The sequence below is a fragment of the Mustela putorius genome, unplaced genomic scaffold, assembly GCF_011764305.1.
Source record: "Mustela putorius furo isolate JIRA1106 unplaced genomic scaffold, ASM1176430v1.1 tig00004039_pilon_pilon_pilon, whole genome shotgun sequence".
Lineage (NCBI taxonomy): Eukaryota > Metazoa > Chordata > Mammalia > Carnivora > Mustelidae > Mustela > Mustela putorius.
The window spans coordinates 1,423,574-1,436,606 of NW_025422174.1; positions in this window are offsets into that span (position 1 = coordinate 1,423,574).

The window sequence follows — 13,033 nt, forward strand, 5'->3', positions numbered from 1 at the left end:
GTTGGAACCAGGCCTTAGGGCCGGTGTCTGCTCTTGAACTCAGCAGACAGATGGGAGGAGCAGCTCCGGGCAGTGGGCTCTCAGCTCAGCACAGATCTCTTGTGTCAGCTTCAGAAGATCACGGCCACAGCTCCCAAGTATTGGGCTACGACTCTGTGTCCAGTGCTTTATAGGCATTGTCCCATTTAATCCTTCCAATAACACAGAGGCAGACTCTTACTGACCCTATTTTAGAGACCAGAAAACGGAGGTTCAGAGAAGTGAAGTAACTGGCCCAAAGTCACACAGCCACAGCCTGCAGTGGAATTTTGAACTTAGATCTGTCTAATTTTTGAAGCCTGAAGCCTGGGTCTCTCCCTTTTTACTTTATACCTGAGAATAACCACGTATGGTTGTGGGATCCTAGATGTTACCCTCTGGTTAATTACTCCTCTGAGCCTCAACAGATACTTGAAAGGAGAAAACAAAGGCTGCGTCTCTCGCTGAACCCGCCGCTCCCGGTCCTTCCACACTTTGCCAGAAGGCCCCGCGTGCGGCTCTCACTCTCGGCCTCTGATTGGCCTTCCCTGGCCTCGCCTTCCACGGCACAGTCTCTGCCTCCAGGGCCTTGAAGAGGCTGTTCCGGAACCAGGTAATTCTTAGAAGCACTGAATGTTCAGATCTGAAAGGCTCATGGGAGTTACAGCCGCATTCTCCACCCTTTGCAGAAGGGCCCGGTGGGGCAGGAATGGGGGGAGGTGGGCGGTGGCATAGAGTGGCTGAAACTCACAGGAAGACGGGGGACCGAGCGGGACAGGAGCCCGCTGCTCTCTTCTGCTCCTCCAGCTCTTCTAGCCCTTTCTTTCGATCCCTTCATTGCGTGGAATGTCCATCTCCCTGGTTTCTAGGCTTCCTCCCGAGAACAGAGGGACGACTGACCTCCACTTCCCCTCGGGAGCTTGTGGATGCTTCCCCACCGGGTTCCCACAGTTCGAAGAATTCCCGGCTCCTTGCCGAGAATCAGGACACTCTCCATGGGGCTCTTCGTTGGCTTCCCAGACATCTAGTCCGCTTCCGCCCACTCGGCTCTCAGATGTGTCTTTTTTTTCATTTCAGAATCACCCCATGGTTGATCTTTAACTGGCGCTCCTTCGAGGTAACGCTAATAATAGGAACAGCGCCCGCTACCTCGACTGATCGTCTGCTGGAGGGTTTTCCCGGCCTCACCTCAGCCACACCTTTGTGATTTCTGCCCAATGTGCTTCCGGCTATACCACCGTTTACTTCGGACCTTTCAAACAATCTCCTTTCCTTTTCCACTCAAACATATTTTAAAGGGAGTCTAGGGGCGCGTGGGTGCTCAGTTGGTTAAGTGTTCCCACTCTTCATCTCAGCTCAGGGGTCGATCTCAGGGTCCTGAGTTCAAGCCCCGCACTGGGCTCCGTGCTGGGCATGGAAGCCTACTTAAAGAGAAAGAGAGAGAGAGAGAGAGAAACTGCGTAACCATCGAAAATGGAAAACCATAACCACTTGTCATAACTAGAAGATTATAAAAAGAAACACCTATCTATAACTTTTCTCAGGCCACCTGTGCGCGCTGCCAATGACCTTGTGAGCTGAGTCAAGGAGGGGGTGGGGGGAGGCGGTCACACTCGGAGAAACATGGATGTTTACTAGCCAGCCGGTCTGCCACGCGCTTTGCATACACGGGAGGAGGCCTCATTGTCATCACTGGGTTACAGATGAGTTAGAGGAGACGGGACGCCTGGCTTCCTCACCCAGAGATCCTGATTTCACAGGTCTGAGATAGAGCCTGGGCACTGGCCGGGTGTTGGGAGTTTGGAGAGTGATTCTAATGAGCAGGGACGTTTGTCTCGGGTTGCATATACCGAGCACAGGTATGGTAAGTGCTCCCAACCCCTGAGCTCTCCTTACCGCGTGGCTTTGCCACCTTCCCATCAAATGGGGGACATGGACTGTGTTCCTTTGGAACATGGAGGACCTTCAGGAGCCCCTGGCCTGATCGAGGCAGGCAGAAGTCGTGCTATCCCCCCCCCTTTTTTTAAAGATTTTATTTATTTATTTGACAGACAGAGATCACAAATAGGCAGAGAGGCAGGCAGAGAGAGGGGGAAGCAGGCTCTGTGCCGAGCAGAGAGCCCGATGCGGGACTCCATCCCAGAACCCTGGGATCATGACCTGAGCCGAAGGCAGAGGCTTTAACCCACTGAGCCACCCAGGCGCCCCCCCCCGCCTTTTTTTTAAAGATTGTATTTATTTATTCGCCAGAGAGCGCAAGCAGGGGGAGAGGCAGGGAGAGAGAGAAGCAGGCTCCCTGCTGAGCAAGGAGCCTGATGCGGGACTCATCCCAGGACCCCTGGATCCTGACCTGAGCTGAAAGCAGATGCTTACCCAACTGAGGCACCCAGGTGTCCCGACGTTGTGGTATCCTAACACATCATGACGTCAGGCACTTCTACTGGAGTCCAGTCATCCCGCTGCGAGAAAGTCCAAAACCACACACGTGGAGAGACGACGTGACAAGGTCAGCATCGTGCTGGTCTTCCGGCCCGCGGAAGCTCCGGCTGAGAGCCAAGTATGCGAGAGAAAGGAGCCTGCAGAGGGCTCCAGCTCCCACTGTAGGGGCACCTCCAGCTACTGAGTCTTCCCAGAGGAGGCTTGACATATTGGGGACCAGAGACCAGCCCCCTTCAATTGTCCACCTACAGACTTAGAGCACAAGAGAACGGTCATTTCACAGCATTATGCTCGGGGACGGTTGGTTACACAGTGACAGCAACCGGAACGGCCTGATGGTCTCCCAGACCTAGGTCCAGATCCTGTGTGCGAACTTGGCTGTGACCTGAGACTAGTTATTATTGACTCTGTATCTTAACCTCCACACCTGGGAACAGGAGATGAAGAAGACACCCAGTTCCTGCTGTGGTTTGGAGAACTCAAGGATATGGAGTTTTTTCAAGCACTTAGCAGGGTACCCGACCCGGAACAAGAACTTGAGGAAAGAGGGGCCCTGGGTGGCTCCGTGGGTTAAAGCCTCTGCCTTCGGCTCAGGTCATGGTCTCAGGGTCCTAGGATCGGGCCCCACATTGGGCTCTCTGCTTAGCGGGGAGGCTGCTTCCCCTTCTCTGCCTGCTTGTGATCTCTCTCTGTCAAAACAAATAAATAAATACATAAAAACGTGAGGAAACAGCACAGTAGCAGACAGAATGGGCTCTGCACCCAGACTCTGTGGGTTCAAGTCTCAGCCCTCTTATTTTCTCATTGACCTTGGGCCAGTTACCTGACCTTTCTAGCCTCAGTTTCCCCACATGCGAAGTAGGAATGCCAGCACCCTTCAACATAGGGTGGGTTGCTGTGATTAAGTGAGCATTGCAAAATGCATGGGAAGCAGCATGTACACGATTAAAGCAATGACACAAAACCAGGGCTCCGGCGTGCCAGAAATGTGATCTATTGTGTCAGCCGAGATTTCCTGCTCCTTTTCGGCCCACAGCAGGTGTTGGATGGGGTGCGTTCACAGTGTTTTCTCTCCTTTCTCCAGGATTGCTCAGGGGCAGAGCCTGGAAGGGGCTCGCAATGCTCCTGGCCTCAACACCCCCTCGGTACACGGCACCGGCCAGCGTGTCCCCTCTGCGGCCCCTCCTGTCCTTTCTACACCCTCCAGCCACGCAGCCGTGCTCTGGCTGTGTCCTGGGCCACTTCCCACAGCCCCCGGGTCGCAGCCAGCTGCGGGGCTCCGTCTGGGGCCTGTTCACTGCTGCAGAAGGGGGCACCTCCCCTCCCCTCCTCAGACGGCTCTCCGCACGACCCGGAGCAGACGCGGCCTGGACTCCGTTCTAACTTCATCTTGTTTCCTTTTCAAGTCGCCCCTTCCTTCCTTGGCTTGGGGAGTGCTTTGAAGTCCGCCCCACGCCCCCCTCCCTGTTCTCACGATCCTGCCCACGTCGGTGCCTTTCAGTCTCCTGCCGCTGCCGAACCAAAAACGAACCTGCACCGACATCCCTCCACCGTAGCGATGACAGCCACGAGGCCGTCGCTGATTTAGCAGGAACGGGACGGGGACGAGCGCGAGAGGGAATATGGGGGAACTGCGCCCGGGTTCGAATATGAAAACCGGGAATGGAGGGTGACCAGGCTCCCGGCGGCGATGGCTTTGGCGTACCAGCGCCGATGATCACATGACCCTCGAAACTTCCATGGTACATACCGATCTGACTTCACATAAAACAAAGCGTGAAAATACTATTCAGCCTCAGCAATTATGATGATTATCCCACTGAGTATTTGCCGGAGCTCCCTGAGGGAGGGCCAAGGGCTGGGTCACGGGTTCACTGCCGGTCAGAGGCTGAGCTGGGAGCGGACCAGCTGTGCAGACAGCCACGTCTGGTCTGTTCGTAGGGTTCTAGAGAACTCGGTGGCCGTCAGGAAGGCGGGAGTGGGGGTGAGAGGGCAGGGAGAAAGCAAAAAAGGGAGAACCACCCATCTGCATTGTCCCTGTGTGAGCAGCCAGCCCCAGACAGAGGACAGAGGACACCGCTCCCCGGGCCCGACAGAGCACAGCAGGTCTCTGTTAACTGGAAACCTTCCTTTTCCCTGTAAAGCAAGGTGTTCTTTGCTTTTCTGATTGCAAAAGCAGTTAATGCAGAGGAATCAGAAGATAACCACCCCCCTCTCGGCTCAGGCCTCTGGACTGGCGGATCACATCCCCTTTCCAACTTCTTTTTGCTTCTCCCCGACTCCCCCCGCCCCCTTCCAACTTCCATCTTACACCAGCTCTGTGCAGCCTGATCCTGTTCTCTCCTTTCTGGAGAGCTGGTTCGGAGAGTTGTTGTTGTGTCTAAAGATTTTATTTATTTGACAGAGAGAGACACAGTGAGAGAGGGAAAGAACAGAAGCAGGGGGAGTGGGAGAGGGAGAAGCAGGCTTCCTGCCGAGCACAGAGCCCGATGCGATGCGGTGCTCCATCCCAGGACCCTGGGATCATGACCTGAGCTGAAGGCAGAGGCTTAACCCACTGAGCCACCCAGGCACCGCTGTTGTTTGAACTGTTTGAGGAATAATCATGTATTCATTTGACTCATATTCATCGAGCCGGGGAATATTCTAGAAGCTATGAATACAGCAGAGCTTACATGCTAGTGGGGGCAGGTAAACGATGATAAATGAGCGCCCAAAGGCAGGAATTTCAGCAGGGCTTGTGCAGTGTCAACTGCCTTGGTTAGGGAAAGCTTCAGTGAGAAGGGACGGACTTTAACAAGTGGAGACCAGAGGAAGTTAGGCAGTGCTTGGTGCTGAAATTCCTCTTTATTCCCGTAAGAGCACACAGTACAGTACCATCTAATATACGATGTATTTTACTTATTTAATAAAGTCTGGGGTTCGGGGAGGTGAGCGCCGGCAGCCAGGACAACACGGGCGAGAAAGGCTGGAGGCTCAGGGACCCAAGAGTCTTCTCCCCGGTCCCTCTCCTCCTCCCTCAGGTGCTGCCGGACCTCCCCGCTCACCCGCTTCTGTGCCGGCACACACTCTCTCTCTCAAAAACGTTCAGGAATGAGTGAGCGTGTCAGAACTGGTCTGGCTTCACGCCGCCCCTTTTGCTGCACACATTTCTCCTCTCATCCCTGTCCGAACCCTATTCATTCCCAATAACCCTTTACACACCTTGCCTCTGCTTGTCAGAGGTTCCCCTTCTCGGTCATCCAACCGATCTGACCCTCCCCAAAACCTCATCAGCCAAGGTTGGTCCTCACCCCCATTTTGCAGATAAGAAACTGAGGCTGAAAAGAAACCTGGCTTGCTGGGTCTGGGGCAGAGACTCTCTCTCCGGCAGGAAGCGTCCTCCCCTCCCCCTCGGCATGTCTTTCTGCGCTGATGGCTGCACCCCCCCCCAACAAGTAAGAGGAGTGGCGGAGAGGCTAGGGACTATCCAGGGAGTCAGTGGAACTTTGCTGCTTCTGCGTGAATGGTCTGGGCCGGCTCTGCCCACTTGTGATCTCTCTCTCTGTCAAATAAATAAATAAAATCTTAAAAAAAAAATGCCTGGTACATATAAGCATTTGGTAAAATGATATTATAATTTTATAATTATAATATAATCTTATAAAATTGTAATAAAATTTTAAGTTTTCCATTCTGTGTAAGCTCCATGAAGGCGGAGCTTTCTGCCTGCCCCATTCACTGCTGAACTCCAGTGCCTAGAGCAAAGCCTGGGACATACTGGGTTGGCACTTAGGAAATATTGACCAAGCTTCTGCTTTGTTTTCACGCTATCCTTTCTACCTGAAATGCTCTCTCCAGTGGCTTCTGATAGAGTGCTCTTTCTACTACATGATATATTCCCCTTTATCATTTAAAAAAAAAAATCTGGTCTGTGATTTTTTTTCGGACACTGGAAATCTATCATGAAGGCAGATCCAAGAGGGGGAGGGGACCCGTGCTACAAATGGCAGAAACACAGCTCCAAGTAGCTTCAGCAAAAAAGAAGATTGGCTCATGAAACTAAACACTTCAGGATGACTGCTTCAGGAATAGTTGGATCCAGGAGCCTAAAGTCAATCACAAGATTCTTGTCTTCTGCTCCAGCTCTCAGCTCTACTTTCCCATGTGTTGGCTCCAGCCTGAGGCAGGGTCTTCCCTCACAGCTCTGTCCATGCTCCCGGGGAAGTCAGTTACAAACCGCCCTGATGTGATGTGTTCCCTCTGGTTTCACATGTTTGTCCAGTCTTCTCGGCTAGGTGGCCGCCTCTGTGGGCAAGGACTGTGGTTGCCACACCTTGGTACTTGACCCCCTGCTTCTGTCTTCCCCTCTCCTACCCAGGGGCACCATTTCAATTCTGAATCATGAAAAGAGTAGAAGTGGTTCCTATCAATCTTGCCCACAGGACTCAGATGTCTGAGGAGGTGGGTGGCCACTCGAGGTCTGGAGAAGACCCTAGGGCTCTGGGAAGGGCCCAGAATGTGTAGAAAAATTGACAAGCTAAGAGAGGAGCATTTGGATCTTAGGGCTACACACAGGGGTCTTAGTGTAGTTGGGAATGCGATGGGAACGACCCAAGAGCCTAAGAGGGAAGAAGGCGTTTGTGGAAAGGTGAGACCTGCTGGACGGACGAGAAGCTAATTATCTGAAGAGCTGAGGGGGCCTGGGTGGCTCAGTTGTTAAGCGTCTGCCTTCAGCTTGGGTGGTGATCCCAGGGTCCTGGGATCAAGCCCCACCTCGGCTCCCTGCCCAGCAGGAAGCCTGCTTCTCCCTCTCCCACTCCTTGTGTTCCCTCTCTCGCTGTGTCTCTGTCAAATACATAAATAAATGACATTTAAAAAAATTATCTGAAGAGCTGAGGAAAGAGTGCTCTAAGCAGAAGGAAGAGTAGGTAGAGAGGCCCTGGCGTAGAAGCGCGGCTGGGGTAGTTGTGGGGCAGCCGGAGGGTGTGTGTGGGAATGAAGGAGCCTGTGGGGAAGATCGTGAGGGCTTTGCCAGCCATTGGGAGGGTTTTTGCTTTTGCTCAGAGTGACATGAGGAGCCACAGGCATCAGCGAACCCAGGACCAAAACCGAGGCAAGAGCAGGGAAATGCGGGTGGGCAGAAACATATATGCTATGTATATTCTTTTGCATGAATCCGATATTCTATAAAAATATAAGCAGTGATGGGACACCTGGGTGGCTCAGTCAGTTAAGCAACTGCCTCTTGACATCAGGTCAGGTCACGATCTCAAGGTCGTGAGATCAAGCCCCGTGTTAGGTTCCGCGCTGGGACTGGAGCCTGCTTAAGATTCTCTTTCCTTCTCCCTCTGTACTCCCTGCCCAGGCACATACACTCCCTCTCTAAAAAAAATAAATATAAATACAAGCCGTGAGTGTGTTCCTTTCCTGGGCAGTGAGCTGTCCACTCAGCTTGGGGTGTCACAGGCAGTGGGCCAGACGAGTGAGGGACCTGGCGGCAAGGGGGGGGCCAGGACCCCGTGGAGGCCACGAGGCGAGGGCCCGGGGAAGGGTGTGGGGCCCGGGGTCAGCCTCAGCACTCAGGGCCCGCCCGCCTCCCTCAGACACCTGACAGGGCCTGTCCCGGGGCTCAGCCCAGGGTCTGTCTCCACTCTAAGTGTTCTTCATAGAGAGGCTTGATGAAGCCGCGGCTGGCCCCTGGGGGGTGGGGTGCGGGCAGGTGGGCAGGCGTGAGCCCCATCACTGGTTCTCAGATTTGAGGCTGTCCTCGTCCTGGCCCGGAGATTTCTGCTTCTGGCCTGAATTCTGTTCTGATGCGTGTTTCTGGGTCGGTCACTAGGCCCCCTCTGCCTGGGCCCCCACCACCTGACCCCCAACCATCCCTACTTCCTGAGGTAGCCTCTTCTGTTTCTTACTTTCCTCCTCCCACTCTCCTTCAGCCTTTGTCCATGGATGACAACCGTCCCTCGTCTTTGTCAACAACAACTGACATTTCTTTCCTCGTGAGTCTTACACTACTACCAATAGCTAAAACCTATAGTTTTACCATATGCCAGGCCCTGTTCCACTCGCTTTATAAATAATAGCTCGTTGAATCTTCTAGACTATCTTTCGAGTTTGTATTATTTTCCCCACATTATTGATGACAGAGCAGGCACAGAGAGGTTAGTTACTTCACCTAAGATCACACAGCTACTCCGTGGCAGCCATTTACGTGCGTAATCTTCACGGCATCCTATGCACCTGGTGGAAGCAGCCGCCCCACTCCGGAGATGAGCCAGGAATGGGGAGATTTCAGGCCTCGACCAAAGCAAGTGTTGGCACCGTGCAAGCGAAGGTCTGTCTCCCTCCCCGGTGGGGCCCTGACCCATGAGGCCCTATGCTGTCCCAAGTGCACCTTCATGTCTGAGCTGAGAGCTGGGCAGGGTTGGGATGATGAGCCTCATCTTGTGGACGAGGAAACGGAAGCACAGAATGTCTGGGCCTCTCTCTCAAGAGGGCACATACACTTGGGGAAGGGCCGGTAGGGCCGGGACTCGAACTGGGACTTTCTATCTCCATGCTGGTGTTTTTCCTCTGCAGCCCTGCCTCCTGGGCTTCAAATTCTTCCTTCCTCGACAACGCAGGCAGCCCATCCTCTCCTAACACAGAACACCCAGCGATAAACATCTCATCAGTAGTTAGCCACCCCCCGCCCCCCACCCCCGTAGCCCTTTCTCTCAGACCCTCCCAAGGTGATCTCAAAAGAGACTCCCCATTTAGAGGCAGGGCCCCAGGTCTGGGGGAGGGGGCGTGGTGAATGCACGAATGAATCCTGTAGACCCCGGGGGTGTGGCTGGGGTGGGGTGCCCAGGATGGGGGGCAGGTGCTGTGCCTCGGGGCTTGGGGTGGGTCTACCATCCATGCTTGGGAGACTCAGAGGTGAGGCCGCAGATCCAGCCTGGCCTCACCTACCCCCAGCCTTCCTGCCTGCACCTTCGTTTCATGGAAGGGTTAGTTCCAAGCCTTGGCGCTGACATCAGAGGACCCAGGGATTCCCCTCACCGGCCCAAGCTGAAAGCAGGGGGCTTGAATTCCAGTCTCCATTCTGTCACTGATCTGTTGCGTGGCCCTGAGGAAGACTTCCCCTCCCTAATTCCATCCTGATGTCACAGCCGAAGCTTCTAACTTCTACTTCCTAGGCTCAGGATTCCCATGCAACCCCGTGGAGTGCCCCACGGGGTCCAAGCCATAACGGGGTACTCGGAAAATGATCATAAAATTGGTGGATGGTTCTTTTTCCTCTTTTTTTAATCATCTAGGTTTTAATTTCCCTACGTAATAGCAGCATTTGAAAACCGTTACTACTTTTAAATGAGGAACCTGAGGTCCAGGGCTGGCCAGTGACTCACCTGAGGTCACCAGAAGTATTGGCTCCGTGCTCGAGTCCAGAGCTTGGTGCGCTTGGCTTCCTTTCCAGTCCTTCGAGCCTTCACCACATCCCTTCCGTTTCCTGCTGGGAGCCCGACCCAAGCTTCGGCTCACCTGCCAAGATCCACACCTGGAACAGAGGCCCAGGTAGACAGAAAGGGGCCCAGCTCCATCCTCCAGGGATGGGGACAGAGGTTGGAGCCGCCCTCCGTGGCTCTCTGGTTTCTTGGTGAAGATCTGCCAAGATCGTCGGCTGAGGACCGTACCCAGCTGCCCAGCTTCCCACCTGACATCATCAGTACCGGTTGCCAGCTGTTGGGGACATCCGTGCACATAACTGGCAGGAAGGCCCACCCGTGTGGGTCTCAGACTCTAGCACGTGGAGACAGACCAAAAAAGGGGAGAGAGAAAGTGTGAGATGTTTTTAAATGTTTTGTAGAAAAATAATGCAGGGAAAGGGATAGAAAGTGGGCGGGGAGGGGCGCCTGGGGGGCTCAGTCAGTTGAGCCTCTGCCTTTGTCTCGGGTCATGATCTCAGGGTCCTGGGATGGAGCCCCAGGAAGCCTGTTTCTCCTTCTCACTCTGCCTGCCACTCCCCCTGCTTGTGCTTGCTCTCTCTCTCTCTCTGTCAAATAGGTAAACAAAATATATATATTTTTAAAGTGCCAGGGGGACTTAATAGATACAGGCAAATAATTTCAATGAAGTGAACATATATTAAAGATAATATCCACAAACTATGATTACATGGGATTTCTGGAATCTAATGAAGGGCATCTATAAAAAGCTAAGAATAAAATACTGAATACAGTTTAAAACTTACTTGCTCAAATGAAGAAAAAAATAGAGATATTCACTATCACATCTAATTAACATGCTGAAGTACAGAGCTAGAAGAACAAACAACACACTTAATGTGCATTTTTAAAAATGATTTTTATTTATTTTTTGTCAGAGAGACAGCGAGAGAGGGAACACAAGCAGGGGGAGTGGGAGAAAGAGAAGCAGGTTTCCCACTGAGCAGAGAGCCCGATGCTTGGCTCGATCCCAGGACCCTGGGATCATGACCTGAGCCGAAGGCAAACGCTTAACAACTGAGCCACCCAGGCACCCACCCGGCAATGTGCATTTTTTAAAGGTATAAAATCTATAAAATCTCTTTAAAGGTATAAAGCCCAACTCTTACAACCAGAAATGAAGTAGGACAAAGTACAAATTAAGGATCTTTCTTGAACTCATCAAGGAACTGAGGTGCCAAGGCCAGCAACTGACCTCACATTCAGAACAGGATAGATATCTTCAGTTAGAAAATAGAATATTTATTTACGAATGGCAGACAATGATAAATACCATCTAAACTGACAAAAATATTAATCTGGAATTTTGTTTTAACAAAACCCACTGCAAATTAAAAACATAGGTTAAAAATGAAAGTATGTTGGAAAAAAAGATAAACCATGTAAACACTAATCAAAAAGAGCAGGACTTGCCGAATTAGTTTCAGACAGAGTAAACTTCGGGGAGGGAAGAAAAGCACTATTATCATGGGTAAAGAGAGAGAGACATCACACTCTGATAAAAGGACAGTTCTTCAAAAAGACATAACAGTCTTAATTGTGTCTCTACCTAAACGATACAGCATCAAAACACATGAGAGAAATTGATAGATCTAAAAGGAAAAAAATATATATATATATCTCCATATATCCACAGTTATGGTTGGAAATTGCAACATTTCTTTCTAGAAAAAAGAAAAGAGAAAGTACCAAGGACAGGGTTGCGTCTTTTAATCAGGTCAGTGAGGACTCTGTTTGAGAAGGTGACATTGGAGCAGATCATAAGAGAGTGGGCTTTGCAGATAACCAAAAGAAGAGCGTTCCAGGCAGAAGGAACAGCAGGTGCAAAGGCCCTGAGGCAGCAGCGTGCCTGGCATGTTCTAGGAGCAATGAGGGAGACAGTATGGCCGGAGTGGTATGAATGAGGATAGAGTAAGCAAGATGAACAAATGTACGATATCCATTGCAGACAGGACTTATGGTAGGAAGGAATGAGCTATTCAGGGGAGGAAGCCTGTGACAAGGGGTAGGCTGAGAACAGGGGACTACCGAGAAGACAGTGAGGGCTTTCTAGGCAAAGAGAAGAGCTTGTGCAGAGGCAAGCTGGTATGAGATGGTGGATCGTATTCAAGCACAAATCTCCAGTTGCTGGAACAGAACAGGGCGTCGGGCAGGGAAGAGGCTGCAGGGACCAGCCTTAGCCGGACGGGGAGGCGCAGAGAGTCAACAAGAGACGGAAGGCCTTGGGGAACCCTCAGAGAAGGTCGGGCGGATGGGGAGGCTGTGGTGATAGAGCGGGAGATGGAATTCAAGGTTTGAGAGGCACCGCAGTTCTGAGCAGTTCTGCGTAAAGGATGGGGAGTGGTTGTGGTCAGAGGGTAAGTGGGCTGGCTTGCCTCCAGGACGTAGGGCAGGACTTGGGGGTGAGTAAGACAGCCAGACCTGGGTCTGTCCTCACCATCAGTCTCAGGAGGTTTGCCCCCCCGCCCCCCCGCAAGTGGGGAGCCTCAAGGGCGTGGGATGTGGGGGAAAGAGCTGTCACCACTAGGGGACACTGCAAGGGAAACTATTTCGGGCTAGGGAGGTGCCAGCTGCTCGCTCTTCCTTTTCCTTCTCCTCCAGGCAACCCTTTGGGATTGCTCCCCCAAATGTACTGGTACTTCCCAAGCAGTTGGTTCCAGGCGGCCCTACTGGGCAGGGCCAATATGGGGCTGAGAAGGCAGAGTATAGAAAGGGAAAGCCCCCTTGGTTTCTGTCTCACTGCAGGGACCCAACAGGGAAACCCCACATGATCCCAAAAGGAAAGTGGGCCTTGGGGAAGACCAAGAAACCCCCATCTTGTCCCTGAAGATGGAAAATCCAGGGTGGGGTAAGGGTGGAGCTGTGCTGGAAGGGAGACCGGTGGTTGGTACAGCCCAGCCCTGACAGCCATCCGCAGAGCAGAAACACAGAGCTGGATTATTCTGAGACCTGACCGAGCCCCATCCTGACCTCACGCAACCCCAGCCTAGTGAGCCCTGACTCTAGACATCAACAGAGCTCTTATCCCAGCCCAAGCCTGGGCCCTGACCTGAGTCACGGGCCCTGTCAGAACCACAGCCGCCCAAGCTCTGCACCCAATCTGGACA